Source organism: Vicugna pacos, chromosome 4 (assembly GCF_048564905.1).
Source record: "Vicugna pacos chromosome 4, VicPac4, whole genome shotgun sequence".
Classification (NCBI taxonomy): domain Eukaryota; kingdom Metazoa; phylum Chordata; class Mammalia; order Artiodactyla; family Camelidae; genus Vicugna; species Vicugna pacos.
The window spans coordinates 58,731,735-58,749,313 of record NC_132990.1 but is presented as its reverse complement, the minus strand read 5'-3'; the positions used below and the strand labels follow the sequence as shown (position 1 = coordinate 58,749,313).

Sequence of the window (17,579 nt, the reverse complement as noted above, 5' to 3'; positions counted from 1 at the left end):
CACGTAAAATGGTTGTATTTGACTGTGTAAATTATACCTTAATAAAAGTGATTTTTTTACAAGTGCACATCCATAGGGGTTTTCATTGGAAAAAGAAACTGTCTTGGAGGGCCTCACAGCTACTGGGTATGAGTCTGAGCTGGACCATGGAATGCTGTGGCATCATGGGTGAGGTCAGAGAATCCTGTGTGCTGGAGCTCTGGTGACAGTTTGAATCCTAACAGTCATACCAGTGCAGTGGGCGCCGACAGCGCTGCTGATGTTGCCAGTTCAGTGAAATGTGAAGGTCTCAGAGCATCAGGGGCTTTCATTTACACTCTTCTACTTGGTCATTCACAGTCGTTCCCAGAGAAGCAAGATCTGCCCGGCTACATGGACAAGGGGATCGAGTCTCCAGCCACTTTGCCAGGAACCATCCCCCCACCCCCGACCAGTGCGGATGCAGGGCCTGCGGTGAAGAGGGATGAAAGGGGAAGCATCCAGAGGTAAGGAGAATGTAGCTTTGAGAGCAGAGAGCCCAGTCTGGTGGCCCAAAGCTAGCTAGAAAGGACCATGCACCTCTTAGGAAGGAAGTGGGAGCCCAGGTTCACGGCTCGGAGAACGGCAGAGAGACATGAGAAGGACAGCGTCTTCAGTGTCCTTCCAGGGGGACCCAAATGTCAGGGAGACAGACTCTACTGTCTCAGTCCCTGCCTCCTCGGAGCTTCCCTCCCAAAGCTGCCTGAGCCAGGTGCTAGCCCCTGGCACACACCTCTTGCCTGGACCGCTCTATTCAGACAGAGAACTGCTGTTTCATCCAACTGGGTTATTTCCTATGCTTTCCCTTTTCCAAGTCTTGACGGCCACCTGTAGTCCCTGGTGTTAGAAGGGTGGCCTCCCCCACTCTACTGGGAAGGGAAGTGCAGTTCTGGGAGGTGACATCCAAGTTATGAATTGGACAACTTCAGGTCCAGTCAGACCCGAGTTCAAATCCCATTCTCCCACTTACTAGCTGGATCAGAAGTGGACAAATCCTTAAGGCCTCTGAGCCTCCTTTGCCTTAACTGTAAGATAGGTACAATGACCCCAACATTGTGGGGTTGTCCTAAGGGGTTACACAGATGTCTTTCTCTTTGTGGCTTACTTCACTTAGTATGACGATCTCCAGGTCCTCAATGGTTTTCCGACCCAACCAGCACCCACCCTTTTCCAGCTGTGTGACTGACAGTGGTGGTGGTGGTGACAGCAGTAACAACAGTCCCAGAAATAATACTGTTGGCTTCCTTCCCACCCTCATTAGACGTAGCAAAGGGCAGTGTACGCAGCAGAGCAGCCGATGGCCACAGTCGTTGGAGATCTAAGCCCACTCACAGGAGCCACTGGAACAGTGACTGTCACCATCTCCCAACCCAGAGTGTTCTCCCCGCCCTGGCACAGCAAGCAGGGCAGACTCGGGGCTGGGGTTGATTTTCACAGGTCCCACCATGCCTGAAAGAGCCATCGCAGGCAGGTACACGCACAAGAGGCTTTCAAACTCCAGGACCAAGGTGTCCCTTATCTAAAGCTGACACCCTGCCCCTGTGGTATCAATAACAGGCCCCTGGCCAACCCTTCCAACGCCAGCCAACTCCTTCCTCCAGGCTCACAAGACACAGGTGCTCAACCCCGGATAAGCTTTGCTCATCAGAATGTCATGAGCATCAAGAGGCAGCTCAAAACTCCGGCAACCAGAATGGATGCTCAGGTCATCTGTGCTGAGCCAAGACCCCCAGGTCACATTACACCAGTGTCCCTGGCTCAGTTCTCATCTGTGGTCACAAGAAAACCAAAACTTCACAGCCTTCTACCCAAGTACCTTTCTACATACTTACTACAAAAACTGAAAAACTGTATGCTGACACTACAGATTTATCATATGATACTACTCTTCAAATAATATTTTAATGGCTCACTTGTTGAGCACTTACATTGTCCCAGGAACTGTGCTAAGTGTTTGAAAATGCATGGTTTCACTTATTCCCCACAACATTCCATGAGCTGGTTTCCATTATTTATCCCTGTTTCACAGATAGGGAAATGGAGGCTCTTGGACTTTGAGTCTAATATAGCAGAGGGATTTGAACCAAAGTCCATCTATTGTTCTAATTATTATTCCCACAACCATCTTATCATCATTGGTTATAAAGCAGAAGGAAACCTTTTCTCTTAGCCCCAATGCTGTGGGTACTTTGACAATTGAGACACATACTCTCCTATTAATATACAGTTGGACAAGTGTCCTTCTCTGTGTTGACAATGTGGTCCTACCCTTCAGGTACAAGATGGTTAATACGGTAGTAAGTTACTACCAGAGAGAGTAGGAAACTAGTTGTTCAGTTGAAACACATCGCCGTTTTTGATCCATCTGTGGTATCCTGATGCATGATGGTAACATCCTGTTTGCCAGGTGCTGCAGTTGGCTGGGCTTTGACCTTGATGGCATCACCTGGGCTCAGTGCCCTGCAGAGTCCGGCTGAGGATCTTGTGAGGCAGAGGGGGCTCTCAGAGTCTCCTGCCTCAACTTTCCTGGCTATGCTCTGATTCCCTTGTTTCCCGTGTAACTCTGAGGGGTTCACTGGGATGCTTGTATAAGCATGTGGGGAAAAAAGTCTTAAGCTCTTTCCTGAGAAGAGGCTGCACCCATTCTACAGGCTCCCGGCGCCTCTCCATGAGGCTGGATTTGGTGGGAGTGGGGAGTGGAGGAGGAGGACTTTATGACAGCAAGACAAATGAGGTGCCCCCTTATTCAGAACCAAATATCCTACTGATTGGTGTAGGGCCAAAATGAAGGTGCTGAGAAAGCCCAAAGAAGGAGAGGTGAGGGAGCTGGGGCAGTGCAACAGGCTTCAGAGCGGAGAGCCTTAAGCCAAGGGGCAGAACTTGGGTAAGAAGGACATTGCTGGCAGAGACAGATGAAAGATTACACTGAATGGGGATCAAAGGGAAGAGCCTGGAGGCATGAGCTGTAGCTGAGGGCTCCATGGGAGGCCGAGCATGGTGGAACAGTGGGCCTGGAGTGAGAGTCAGAGCAGGTGGTAAGGAACAAGGCTGCACCACAAGCAAAGTGGCTTCCCAGGAAGACCAAATTCACAGGGTGGGCCGGATAGAGAGGTGATGGAGAGGCTTGGGTGCAGGAGTCCAGTTAGGAGATCCAGTTCTGTCATCTAATTCCAACATGTGGGGCTTTTCCTCACACCAAGCGATTCTCTGGCACCCACTGGGTGTCCTACCATACAACTCAGTGCAGACGCCACCGACTCGGAGATAGCGCCAGTCCCACAGATGCAGGTCTCAGTCCTACAAGACTGACCCCCTTCTTTCCCACTTGAGACACCAATTGCAAGTCCAGGTTGTCACCTGCACTTCTGACCCACCAGCTATAGATGGGAGCTTCCCACAACCCCTCCCCAGGTTTGATTAATTTGCTATAGTGGCTCACAGAACTCAGAGAAGCATTTTACTTACTAGATTACAGGTTTATTGTAAAAGGATATAACTCAGGAATAGCCAGATGGAGGAGATGCAAAGGCAAGGTGTTGGGAAAGGGCTCGGAGCTTCAGGCCCTCTCTTAGCACACCACTTTCCCCAAATCTCCAACCCAAGAGCTTTCTGAACCCCATCTGTTTGGGGTTTTATGGTGGCTTCATTACACAGGCATGGTAGATAACATCATTGACCATTGGCGTTGGAGGTCCAGGGAGGATGGAATTGAAAACTTCAACCCTCTAGGTGGTTCAATATACACAAATCAATCAATGTAATACATCACATCAACAAGAGAAAGGACAAAAACCACAAGATCATCTCAATAGATGCAGAAAAAGCATTTGATAAAATTCAACACCCATTTATGATAAAAACTCTCACCAAAGTGGTTGTAGAGGAAACATATCTCAACATAATAAAAGCTATATATGACAAACCTACAGCCAGCATAATACTCAACGGTGAAAAACTCAAACTATTCCAACTAAAATCTGGGACAAGGCTGCCCACTATCACCACTCCTATTCAACATAGTCTTGGAAGTCCTAGCCACAGCAATCAGGCAAGAGAGAGAAATAAAAGGGATCCAAATTGGAAAAGAGGAGGTAAAACTGTCACTATTTGCTGATGACATGCTACTATATATAGAAAACCCTAAGAGGTCCACACAAAGACTACTAGAGCTGATCGAAGAATTCAGCAAGGTAGCAGGTTACAAGATTAACGTTCAAAAATCAGTTGTATTTCTTTACATTAATGATGAATCAACAGAAAAAGTAAACAATCCCCTTTAAAATAGCACCCAAAGTAATAAAATACATAGGAGTAAATCTAACCAAGGAAGTGAAAGAATTATACACAGAAAACTATACACCATTGATGAAGGAAATTAAAGAAGACTTAAAAAAAATGGAAAGATATCCCATGCTCCTGGATTGGAAGAATCAATATTGTTAAAATGGTCATACTGCCCAAGGCAATATACAGATTTAATGCAATCCCTATCCAATTACCCAGGACATATTTCACAGAACTAGAACAAATCATAATAAAATTTATATGGAACCACAAAAGACCTAGAATTGCCAAAGCATTACTGAAGAAAAAGAAAGAGGCTGGAGGAATAACTCTCCCAGACTTCGGACAATACTATAGAGCTACAGTCATCAAAACAGCATGGTATTGTACAGAAACAGACATATGGACCAATGGAACAGAATAGAGAGCCCAGAAATGAACCCACAAACTTTTGGTCAACTAATCTTTGACAAAGGAGGCAAGAATACACAATGGAATAAAGACAGTCTCTTTAGCAAATAGTGCTGGGAAAACTGGACGGCAGCATGTAAATCAGTGAAGCTAGAACACTCCCTTACACTATACACAAAAATCAACTCAAAATGGATCAAAGACTTAAACATAAGACAAGATACAATAAACCTCCTAGAAGAAAATATAGGCAAAACATTATGTGACATACATCTCAAAAATGCTCTCTTAGGGCAGTCTACCCAAGCAATAGAAATAAAAGCAAGAATAAACAAATGGGACCTATTGAAGCTTACAAGCTTCTGCACAGCAAAGGAAACCATAAGTAAAACAAAAAGACAACCTACAGAATGGGAGAAAATTTTTGCAAATAAAAAGCCTTGATCTCCAGAATATATAAGCAGCTCATATGACTTAATAAGAAACAACCAAACAACCCAATCCAAAAATGGGCAAAAGACCTAAACAAATAATTCTCCAAGGAAGAAATACAAATGATCAATAGGCACATGAAAAAATGCTCAATATCACTAATTATCAGAGAAATGCAAATCAAAACTACAATGAGGTATCACCTCATACCAGTCAGAATGGCCATCATTCAAAAGTCCACAAATGACAAATGCTGGAGAGGCTGTGGAGAAAAGGGAATCCTCCTTCACTGCTGGTGGGAATGCAGTTTGGTGCAGCCACTGTGGAAAACAGTATGGAGATTCCTCAAAAGACTAGGAATAGACTTACCGTATGACCCAGGAATTGCACTCCTGGGCATATATCCAGAAGGAACCCTACTTCAGGATGACACCTGCACCCCAATGTTCATAGCAGCACTATTTACAATAGCCAAGACAAGGAAACAGCCTAAATGTCCATCAGCAGATGACTGGATAAAGAAGTGGTGGTATATTTATACAATGGAATATTATTCAGCCATCAAAACCGACAACATAATGCCATTTGCAGCATCATGGATGCTCCTGGAGAATGTCATTCTAAGTGAAGTAAGCCAGAAAGAGAAAGAAAAATACCATATGAGATCGCTCATACGTGGAATCTAAAAAACAAAACAAAACATAAATACAAAACAGAAACAGACTCATAGACATAGAATACAAACTGGTGGTTGCCAAGGGGGCAGGGGGTGGGAAGGGACGAATGGGATTTAAAAATGCAGAACAGATAAACAAAAGTATACTGTATAGCACAGGGAAGTACATACAAGTGGTAGCTCACAGTGAAAAAAAATGTGACAGTGAATATCTGTATGTTCATGTATAACTGAAAAATTGTGCTCTACACTGGAATTTGACACAACATTGTAAAATGACTATAACTCAATAAAAAATGTTTTTAAAAGTATTTCAAAATTAAAAAAAAAAAAAAGAAAACTCCAACCCTCTAATCACATGGTTGTCAACCAGCCCTCATCCTTAAAAGCTTTCCAAAAGTCACCTCATTAACATAACAAAAGACATCTTTTATCGCTCTCATCTCACAGGACTTGGCCCTGAAGACAACTCTCAGAAAAAAAAGCCCACTCAGAGGGGAGCATCCTAAGATTGTCACCTCCCAAGAAAGTCCCTTGGGACACTCTTTACCACCCAGGAACCCTCAAGCATCAGAGATACAGAAGCCCATTAACTTAGCTCTTCCCAAGCCTGTTTCTCAGAAAGCATCCCCTCCCTTCCTGCTTCCAGCTTCAGGAGTTTCCTCCATTACCTGAAATTTCCTGGCAGCTCCACCTTGACCGACAGGTGTGGATTCTCAGGACTGGGACAGAATTATTGGAACATGTTTGTTTAGTATTTGTGTATATGATTAGGAGCCAAGCTCTACTGGGCCCTCCCACCTGCAGGCACAATCCTTCCTCCTCACCTCTTCTGGGTGATGTCACTTAACGCCCCCAGCAAGGCTGAGAGGTTGGTAGCATCAGCCCCAGCTTAGACAAAAGGAAACGGAAGCACAACGAGGTGGCACTGCTTGTCCGCGTTCACAGGGCTAGGATGTGAGGTAAGCCAAGACCCTCTGTCTTACTCTAGAGCCCAAACTCCTGACCCCCATGCTCCGGTGCTGGGCTGTCCACTAGCATAGCCATGAGCCACTATGGTTGCTACTTATGTTTAAGTTCTAATGAATGAGAATCAAGTAAAATTAAAAATCCACTTCCTCAGTCGTAGTGGTCCCACTCCACGGGCTCAATGGCCACATGTGCCTAGCAGCTATCACACCAGAGAGTGCAAGTATGGAACATTTCCACCCTCATGGCAAGTTCTCCTGGATAGCCTGTAGTCTGGGGCTTCTCACTGATACACCCGTCCGGCCCCTCATGCTCATTGCTGCCCCATCCCTTCGCTAAAATAGCCCCAGATGCCTCTTTAAAGCAGCACGACCCTGACCTGTCTTTCTTTTCTTGTTGCCAGCTCTGTCCAGTCTCCAAGAGGGCGGTTGGAACTGTCACCACAGAGACACTAGGAGTGAATGAGATCTGAGGGCTAAGACCGCGGCCGGGCCCCCTAGCCCACGCAGGTCCGACAGGAGAACTGCAAGGGGCCGGCTCACTCAGTCTCACCCTGGACATCACTGACGTTTCTCAGGAATCAGAGTGCCCTCCTGGTCCCCAAGCTATGTCACGGCGAGTTGTGCCGGGAAACAAGGCCTCTTCGAGCTTCTGGAAGTTTCAAGGCCGAGGAAGGCCCATTTTCCATAAAGCCCTGGATTCCTCTACACCCAGAGCTTGCATCTGGAAAAAGAACCTTATTCTCTGATCGGCTACCACGCGGTTTCTTTTTAGAAAGAAACTTTACTGAAGGAATGTGCCCCACGGGCTGCCTGTCGGCCCCAAGCGGCATTTCGGAGGGGCCTCCTCTGCCTTCAGAACCACACCCTGAAAAGATACCCAGTTCTCTCCCCTTGTGAATCTCCCATTCCCAACACCAGCATGGAGGCTGGGCCCCCGCTCCCCTGGCCTCTGCCTCCATGGCCTCAGCCCCATTTCGCATCCTGTTCATTTCTGGTCCCAACACAGCCTCTTTCTGGCATCATATTCTTCTTCTGCTGGCCCTGAGTCCCGCTCAGTTTGCTCTTCTGGGCACCCCCCAACCCCCAACTCCAGGGGACTGAGGACAGAGGGCAGGCTCTGCTTTCTGACCACGTGCCAGCTGACCCATGATAAAGTTAAAAGCCAAGATGTCGAAATTCTTCCTAACCTGGAGTGGAGTGCACATTCCAAGCCCCCAACTACAGAGACCAGCTGCTTGGGGCATTGCGACCATGATCTCCCTTTTGGGGAAAGTGTCTCTAGCAGAGAAACTGACCGTGTCCTTTTCTCCAGGTTTGCTCCTCCAGATGAGACTCAGTGTCAGACAGGAGGTTTTTAGTATGCTCCCCAGGAAGGCCCTCTCTCCGTGCACCTTTTGTGCCCCTCACAGGCTGGGAGGTTAGCACGTGCTTTAGCATTTGGACCTGCAAGTAGCAGGCATTAAGGATCCTTTTCCTGTTTTATAGCACACAGAAAGCAGACAAAGCTTGTAGGAAGAAGAGCAGGATGAGGACAGATATCGCACAGAAAGGCTGACTGGAAGAGAAAGGATTTGCAAAACGTTTGCTGAACAGCCGCTGTCAGCCTGTATTCATTACGATTCTGTTAACTGTAAAAGCAGCCCATGCAAACCGATAAGAAAAATTTCAATGAAGACTTTGAAAAGGGGGGAGAATTTATGAAAAGGCAATTCTCACACACATACACAGACACGCACACAAGGGAACTGAAATGTCTAAAATGGAGTATGTTCAATTTCACTGATAGCCAGGAAAAGAAAATTCAAGTAACTGTGAGAAGTCAATTCTCACCCGTTAGACTGGCAAAAATTGGAGAGTGATCATTCCCAGCGCTGGCAGGATGCTTTGTCAAAAACTGTCTGGAATGTTTTCCCACTTGCACAGTTTTTGTACTTTACATATGTGGGTACCGCAGAAGCATGAGCACTTGGGTCAGGGAAGAGACTTCTTTATTGATATAACCAGATCAACAGCCAGAGTAAAGTGCAGTGTTGGTCCCTGACACCTAGACCCACAGGTAATGCTATGAGGGCTGATAGACATTCTCTGGTAAGTGGTAGGTTTCATTCCAGAGACAAGGGATGGGGAAAAGAGAAAAAAAAAAAGTATTTCCTCCATTTGGATACAGAAGAGAGGCAGCCACCTCCCTCCTTTCTGGAAAGGAGGAAGAAAAACTTTTGCCCCCTGAAGGAGGGACAGGAAGGATCCTGTATTCTCATTCTAACATTTTGAAATGTAAAAACATCTCTCCAAGGGCCGAGTAAGCCCCAGTTGGTGCCTCGGGCTTTTACAACCAAGAGATGATTCCAAGGTCTGGGCTTCCTCCCTTTTGAAATGTAAACACTAGGGAGACAGAGGTCCAGTATCCCTTTGGAAACATAGCCTAAGGATCTAGTCCAGGTTATAATCACTTGTCCCATTTGGGGAGATAAGAGAAATTTTATTACCCATTTGGATTACAGGAATTAACAAATGGCTACAGATCTAATTCTCGTAGTGTACAGAAGTGAAGGCAAACTTTCTCTGTCTTTATACTGAATACATTTCTCTGTCTCAAGAGGCCAGGGCATTTTACAGGAGCACTGAGAAACCCAGAGAAAGTTTATTTTCCCAGACAGGCTTGCAGAGAGAAAAGGGCCTTCGTGGCCTTTGCTGATGGAAACACGTATTGCTATAGCTCTGTGGCGAAGTAATCTAGGAAATCTATTCTGACCACTTACCTTAATACTCCAGAAATCCCACTTTATCAAATGTAACAAATAGAAATGAAACCCGAAGTCAAAAGAATATGCATATAAGAATGCAAATTGCAGATTGATAGAAATAGCAATAAATGGGAAACAATTAAAATGCCTGTCAGTAAGAAACGTATGAATGGCTGAAACAGTTACGCCATGAAGTATGTTGTGGGTTTTTTTTTTCATGTTTATTCTGTATCTTCAGCTGGAAAGTTTTCCATTATATGCTTAAGTGAGAAAGGCAGAATGGAAGTGATATATATCTATTTTGTAAAACAATGAAAAAACTTACATATACCTGTGTCACATAGGGACATGATTATACTAGCCTGGAGGAAGATGTGCGAGGATAGGTTTTTAATATTACTTGCCTTGGGAGAGTGGAGATGTGAAAGGAAAGAGGAAGCAAAACCAAAAATATGCCTAGCTCAATACTGGTGGAAAATTTACGATATGAAAATCTGTGATTGTACTATAAGTACATACAAATTGAATCTATTCATGGACAAAGAATAGAACAGGATATCAAGAAATGAAAACATTTCACTTGGGGAGTCAGATTTTATTTATTCACTCAACAAATATATTGAATGTCTACTCTGTACCAGGCACTGTTCTCATCCCTGGAGAGATGGTACTTGAACTCAGAGTTTACTCGCTGGTGTGGGAGGTAAGACAATGGCTTCAGTCAAAAATAAACGTGTCAGAAAATGTCAGGTGGTAATAAGTGCTACAATGAAAAATTAAACAGAAGCAGAAGGACCAGAAAGATGGGCTTGCTGCTTTAAACAGGGTGAGATGACTAGAACAGCCTCTCTCTCACCTGAGCAGGGGCCCAGAAGAGCAGGGAGGCGATCACCTGCTTTCTTCTCCCCAGGTCAAGCGGCATTGGGCTCTCAGCCCCTCCTTTGGTGGTTTATTTCCAGACCCTCTCTCAGAGGGCTCCAACTAGCAGAGCCCAAAGCCAAACACAGCACTCTTCTGTGTGGTTTAACCAGCGCAGAGCAGAGGCAGTGAGTCGGTACCTAGCCCGCCCCTGGGAACATACACCACGTTGTACGTAGAGTAAAATTGTTCCGGAGGCAGGAAAATATCAGAGTGAGAAGTGTGCAAACCCAGAGGTGCACACGCTCTAGATTCCATGCCTGGCTCCCCCACTTAGCTGCATGACCTTGAGCAAGTTATTTACCCTCTCTGGGACCTTCTCAATAAAATGAGGGATAGTAAACCTCTCTACTCTCATTGGAACAATTCCTTGTAAAGACGTGAACAGTGCCTGGTACGTAATCAGAGCCAACTTTCACCGCTGTTATTCCTACTACTACTTATCATTGCTACTGCTACTAGCTTAAGGGTTGGTCCTCTCGCAGTGTTAACGCACATTGAACAGGTAGAGTTTGGGGGGCCTGGTTGAAACTTACCAACTGTCGCCCCTCTTAGAACTTACTTCCTATTGGTAAGGGAGGGAGGGAGCAAGAGGAGAAGACAGGTGGGGCAATATTGCTTTGAATCATGCAGCCCCTCCTTCCCTGAGGAGGCAATATTTGAGCTGAACAAAGTAGGCAGACAAGATATTTTCATTATTAAGCAAATGAGCATGTACGAAGGAGTATGGACCCAACTTACAGATGCTTTTGGACTCACTCAACCAAATCAATGCAACATGAAAAATTTAACATTTGGAATGTTTGTCATGTGATGAATAAAGCAGTTTGGGTTCATGTTCTCTTTTAATCTTTTATCAAAAATATCAGGTAGAAATCATCTTTGTATGTCACTGAAATAGATTGTTTCATCATAACACAGTGATTTCATGATGAACCTTGTATTTTTTTTAATCTGTCAGGTTTTTTCAATAGAACATCTCTGAAATTTTGGTGTAACCCTATCACAGAAGCCCTGTTTATTATTTTGGTCACTCATCATTTTAAAATAAGTGAAGTTATGAAAACTTATTTTTTACATTTTTTAAAGAGGAATAACATGATTGGGAGAATTCCCAAGAATTCCAAGAAACTAAACCCCCTCCCATTTTTTACCCCTGAAATCTTTAAGGTAAATATCTACCAGGAATTTGGAAACATTACTTTCTAATGGGAGGAGACAGACAGGAACATGTGGGAAAATGAATACATAAAATGACAGGTGGTGGTTAGCACTACAAAGAAAAAGAAAACAGGATATGGGGCTGGAGGGAGATGAGGGTTGCTGGTTTAAAGAGGGTGGTTGGTGATGAGGAAAACGCATACAGATAAAGACAAGAAAGCTGGAAGCTGGGATATCTGAGGAAGGCTTCCAGCCATCACAGAAGGAGGGAGTGATGGGCCCTGAACTCATGGAGGAGGTCCGAATGAGTTTCATCTCAAAAGCTCAGTGTTTGGGAGCTGTCACACAAGGAAGGAGGGAAAGTGTAGTCCAGGCACCAGGAACTGCACATGTGGAGGGAGGGAAACTGAACTGGCCGGAATGTGTTTCAAAACGGCAAGGAGCTGGGTGTGACTGCAGCGCAGCTGAGTGGCAGATTGCTACACTAAGGAGACAGGACTGGGACAGGTGCAGAATGCCCCACATACCGTGCTTAGGAGTTCAGCCTACAGGAAACCGAGATCATATCCTGGATCTGATCTGGTTAATTTTGTGGAAGATGCCTCTGGCAACAAGACTGATGGACTGAAGTCTTCCCCTCCAAAATCCCTACCAGGACTGTAGCCCAAACCACAGCAGGACATGTTCTAATTTTCCTGCCTTTGCCTTCACACTTTAAAGTCAGCTTTTTCTTCCTGGCAGCACTGGAGAGCTCTTGGTTGCCTATCCCAGCAACCACTTCCTGTCTCTTGCCTAGAAATGGAGCTCTTGGCTTTAGCAGAGCGCAAAGCCGCTTAGAGTAAAAACCTTGTTTCCCAGCCTTGCTCACAGCTAGAGCCAAATTCCAACCATGAGATGTAAACGGAAGTGCTAGGGAGCTTTATGGAAATCTTAAGAGACTGCTGGAGCATACCTCCACCCTCTTCCTTCCCTTATCCCTTCCTGCTTCCTGTTAGAACGGTGGTGTGATGGTGGGAACCCAGGACCAACAAGATGGTGAGAAACAAGAAAGAGCCAATCTGGGTCCCCAGTGGCTGTGGCGCTGCCATTGCAGCCCTGACCTCTTACCTCTGACCTCTGTTTAAATGAGAGTCTGTCATATTTGAAGTCACTGTCCTTTTTGAGTGTTCTGTCACTTGAAGCCAAAGCCCTAAGCAGGAAAAGGACATGTAGGGTTTTTTTGGTTTTGTTTTTTGTAAATATCTTCATCTTCCCACAGTGCTGCCTTTGGGGAGGAACAATTCATTCCAGTGAACTGAAAGTTTGGAGGAGGAACAAGCCCTCTGCTGAAGCAGGCATGCTGGGCGTACCCGGTGAGGGATCCCAGCCACAGCCTCCCACAGCGCTCCCGCACGCTCAGTGCAACTGGTTGCATCTCTTTTGCTGTCTCTTACTGATTGCACAACTGATTGCCTTATTTGCCTTTGAGAGAAACGTTTACAGGCAGGATTGGCTGGAGAAATAGGGTCACCCTTTTGCATTCATTATTTCTGGAGCACCCACTATGCGCCTAGCACTGCGATGGTCATCTTCAGAACAAGGAAACCAAGGCACCTGCTGTGTCCCGTGCAGATCAGACGACTTGGGGAACAGTGTGTTCATCGGGGTTCCACTCGGGGAAGAGGGTCACACTGTGAGTGGGATATTGCCAAACTTGAGCATATCCAGGGTGGTGAATGTCTGGGCCACACCCAAAACTCACATTTCAAAATCTTAAGGCATAAAGGTGAGGGGAATTCCAGGGTGGCAGATATCCCACCTTGGTCTAATCAGAATCTTTTGCCTCCTTATTATGATAACTGTTTCCCCTACTTTGGAGATGACCTGATCCTTCCCTATTCTTTGTGATTCTGGAGAGGAGTTTCAGCTGCAGTACTCTGACTTCCAGCCACGGGGACAGACATGTGATATGTGACCTGAATCATGCCAATCAAATCCCTGCCTAGGGTTTTTGTCTTTTCCCCCTTGGATTGTGAGTTAAAGGATGTGTTTGCAGAGATGGTGATACTCGTATCCCCAACTGTCTGAAGGAAGTTAAAATAATGGAGCAAAACACAAGTAGAAGACAATGCTATTCATATAAGAATAATATGATCAGCCCATTGACAGGTCTGAAGGCAAAGGGTGAAAGAGGTGACTCTGTATTTCCTCCACAGCTCAATGACTGCACTGTCCTAAGGAGGAAGAAGTTAATCCTATACTCTATATTCTAATGAAAACAATTCATTACCTTGTCACTGGAGGAAATAGAAAAGAAGACCTGGATTTGAAAGGACAACCTGAAGTTCACTATTGCATCCATCCATCCATCCATCCATCGGTCCATCCATCCACCCTTCCAACTATCCATCTGTCTATCCATTCAATAATCACCCACTCTCCTTCACTCTGTGCTGGATTTGTGCTAAATGCTGTGTCTGTAAACACAGGAGAACTTGGGCCTCCTCTGTAACCTGAAGGAGTATAGAGGTCTTCAGAGGGAGGCAGACGGATAATCAAAATACCACCATAAACGGTTAGAAGTGCGGGAACAAAGGTGTGTGACTCATTCCATCCCACTGTAAAGGAGGTAGTAGGGAGAGTGAGGATGAGAGTGTGTTAAAATGAGTCCAGAGCAGAGGTGATACCCAGCCAGATAGGAAGGAGGTACTGGCCAGGCAAAAGGCAGATGCAGTAGACGTGGAAAATTAGGTCAAAGACCTCCAAGGCATGGACCACCACCAGCAATTTAGAGCAAGGCAAGCGGAAGAGATGGCTAAAACACAGAGTAAGACTGAGGCCAGGGGTTCGACAGAAGCCCATGTAACTGGATGAGGGACCAGGGTCCACTGAAGGACTGTAATAAGGGAAGAAATCTGACCTGAATTTAAGTTTTTATTTTTTAATTATGCTAACAGCAATATAAAAGGTGGATCTGGAGAGGGCATGTTTTTAAGCTTACAATCAGACATGTCTGTTTCTTATCAGCTATATCTAATGTTTTAATGCCATGATGAACTCCGTATCATTCAAGGCTCTAGAGTCAAAAAAGGACCCAACTAAGGTCCATGCTCTGTCACTCCCTGGCCATGAGCAGTTCATTTAACTACTCTGAGCCTCAGTTTCCTCATCTGTAAAATGGGGATAATAACCCACAGTGCGAGGCTGTTATGAGGACCAAATGAAATCAGTTGTGTGAAAGCACCTTGTTAATCTCACATAATCATATTAGGGCAGAGATTTGCTGCTGTTTTGTTGTAAAGAACATTTCTGTTATGGTATTATTATCAAATAAAATTTATAATATTTATTGTCTATGAAGTATAACATGGAATTTGAAGATGACAGGATTGCTTTTGCTTTTGTTTTTTGCAGTGACAAGATGGACTAGATGGAGAGGGCTGAGTCTTACAATTCCAACAGAACGAGATGACAGGAGATCGTTGGTTTATTGGGAAGGACAAGGTATAGAAGTTCAAACCAGAAGATCAGTAAAAGTGTGAAGACAGAGGCAAGAAATAAGCACCACAATCCAAAGTCTAAACCAAGCACAAGATCCAGGTGCCCATCTGAGCAACAGAAAGAGGCGATCAGCAGAGATCCAAGTGGAAACCACTGGGGGAGGCGGTATGAGGAGAGTTTGACAGCTGGTAATGAAGAGGCCCTTCTATAAAAAATTGGTCTTGTTCATGCAAAACATACATTTAGTACCAATTACATTTTAGGGTCTACGGATACAAACTTAAACAAGGTCAGGAGCTTACAACCCAATGAGGAAGACTGACACACGTGAGGTAATTATAATACAACCTGATAAGAGAAACAACAGAGGGAGACACGGAGCATTCTCGGAACAACAGGAGGAGCAGCTGATGCAAACAAAGTTGTGTCAGGGACAATTCTGGAGGAGATGATGACTGAGTGGAGTCTTAAGGGACGAAATGGAGTTAGCCAGGTGAACCAGATACACATGGAGGGTGAAGGCACTCCAGGCAGCACGAACAGCATGAGCAACAGCAGGGAAACCAGAGACAGGAAATGTCAGCAGTCCGAGTTGCTGCTGTAGGTCAGGGGGGAGAGTCAGGGAGGGGTGGCTGCAGGTCAGGGAGGGGAGGCTGGAGTGGTTGATAAGAAAGCTCCCTGGGCCAGCCTAGGAAAGCTGAGACTGCATCCTGAAGGCTATAGGGAGCCATGGAAACATTAAGCAGGTAAGTGATGACACAGGAAGAACATTATTGAGAGCTAAGTTGCTATGACTGAGGGGACAAAGCAAGGGACTTGGGCATGAGAGAGGTGGCGGACCAGGAAGACACAGAGGAACAAAGAAGGAAGATGCATTAGGCAGAGCTCTCTAGAGAAACAGTATATGTATGTGTGTGTGTGTGTATATGTATACACACACACACATATATACAGTATAAATATATGCAGTATAAATAAAGTATATTAAATAAACATAATATATGTTTAAATATATCCAAAGCATATATAGTTAAAAGCATATATACACACATATATAAAGAGAGTTAATAAGGATTGTGAAGGCTGAGAAGTCCCAAGATCTGTAACTGACAAGCTGGGGACCCAGGAGGGCCAATGCTGTGGGTCCAGTCTGAGTCTGAGAACCGGGAGGAAATGGCGTTAAGTCCCAGTTTGAGTTTAAGTCCAAAGGCAGGAGAAAGCAGATGTCCCAGTTTGAAGAGAGTCAGGCAGAGAGAGCAAACTCTCCCTCACTCCACATTTTTGTTCTGTTCAGGCCTTCAGTGGGTTAGACGATGCCCACCGCTTTGGGGCAGGCACCCTGCTTTACTCAGTCTACTGATTCAAATGTTAATCTCACCCAAAAACACCTCCACAGACACACCCAGAAAAATGTTTAACTGAATATCTGAGCAGCCTGTAGCTCAATCACGTTGACACACAAAATTAACCATCACCAAAGCCCTACCAGGATCAAGGTCCCGCAATAGAGCAGCTTCAGCTGCCTGATGAGCTTGGGTGCCGCACCTCTAGGTACTACTTGGAGTGAGGCCAAATGGGAGGGGGACCAGAGCCTGGAGAGGGAGAGAGAATGAGGTCAGAGTGAGCAGCAGCGCTATTAGAAATTATGATTCAGGTATAAATCTTGACATTGACAGAGATGTCCGCTCAATATTGCCAAGTGGAAAGGGATTGCAAGGCAACCTTCCACAACAGGTGTGAAATGATGTCATTTAAAAATGTGTGTATGTGCATATGGGCGGATACACACACACCTAGAGGAAAGTCTGGAAGAATAAACACAAATATGTTAATTGCAGATTTTCTCTCGGTGTTGAAATTCCAGGTGACTTTTACTCTCTTCCTTATATCTTTCTAAATTATCTTTTTTATTTTCACAATTGGCATGCATTACCATTATAATCAGAAAAATCAATAAAGCTACTTCCATTGTGAAAAAAACAACATTAAAAAAAATCCAAGTGAGAATCCAGCCAAGTCATCCTTTGCTTGCACCCTCGGATGGTTCCTCGTTGATCAAGCTCCTTGACACAGCCCACGGGGCCTTCCATGACAGGGCTGCTGCTGTGGGAATCCTCGCTCCTGACCGCTGTTCTAACAGGGTAACCTGCCACTTTGCACTGTCCCCTCTATCAGCACTGAGCCAGCAGCACACCCCTGGACAAACACTGCTGTTTGTCTCTGTCTCTTTAGCTCCCACCCTTCCTTTCTTACCCTAATTTTTCTCCCCTGTTCCTGATGAATGACTGCTCTCCACAAGACTCAATCCAGGCAACTCTCCTCCCAGAAGCCACTTCTTGATCTCACCAGTCTGAGTTTAGCGCCCCTACTTCAGCCTTCCGTTTATGCCAGCATCACAGCACCTTCATACTGGATTGTGGTTGCCTGTGCGATACGAGTGTGTGCGTGTCTCCTCCGCCACTGGATAATGTGTCTCTTTCTTCT

The 17,579-nt window shown here is 45.2% G+C and overlaps 1 long non-coding RNA gene across 3 annotated transcripts; it reads left to right on the top strand.

Annotated features, from left to right (window-relative positions):
- The first annotated feature begins 209 nt into the window (after window positions 1-209).
- On the top strand, window positions 210-11,290 carry LOC140696126 (uncharacterized). 3 transcript variants are annotated; one of them, XR_012072183.1, is made up of 4 exons: window positions 210-485; window positions 6,272-6,527; window positions 6,629-6,783; window positions 7,194-11,290. It is a non-coding gene; the product is annotated as an uncharacterized lncRNA (long non-coding RNA). The 3 variants fall into 3 exon arrangements; XR_012072181.1 differs by having other exon boundaries at window positions 6,272-6,783; XR_012072182.1 differs by lacking the exons at window positions 6,272-6,527; window positions 6,629-6,783.
- Window positions 11,291-17,579: the final 6,289 nt, after the last annotated feature.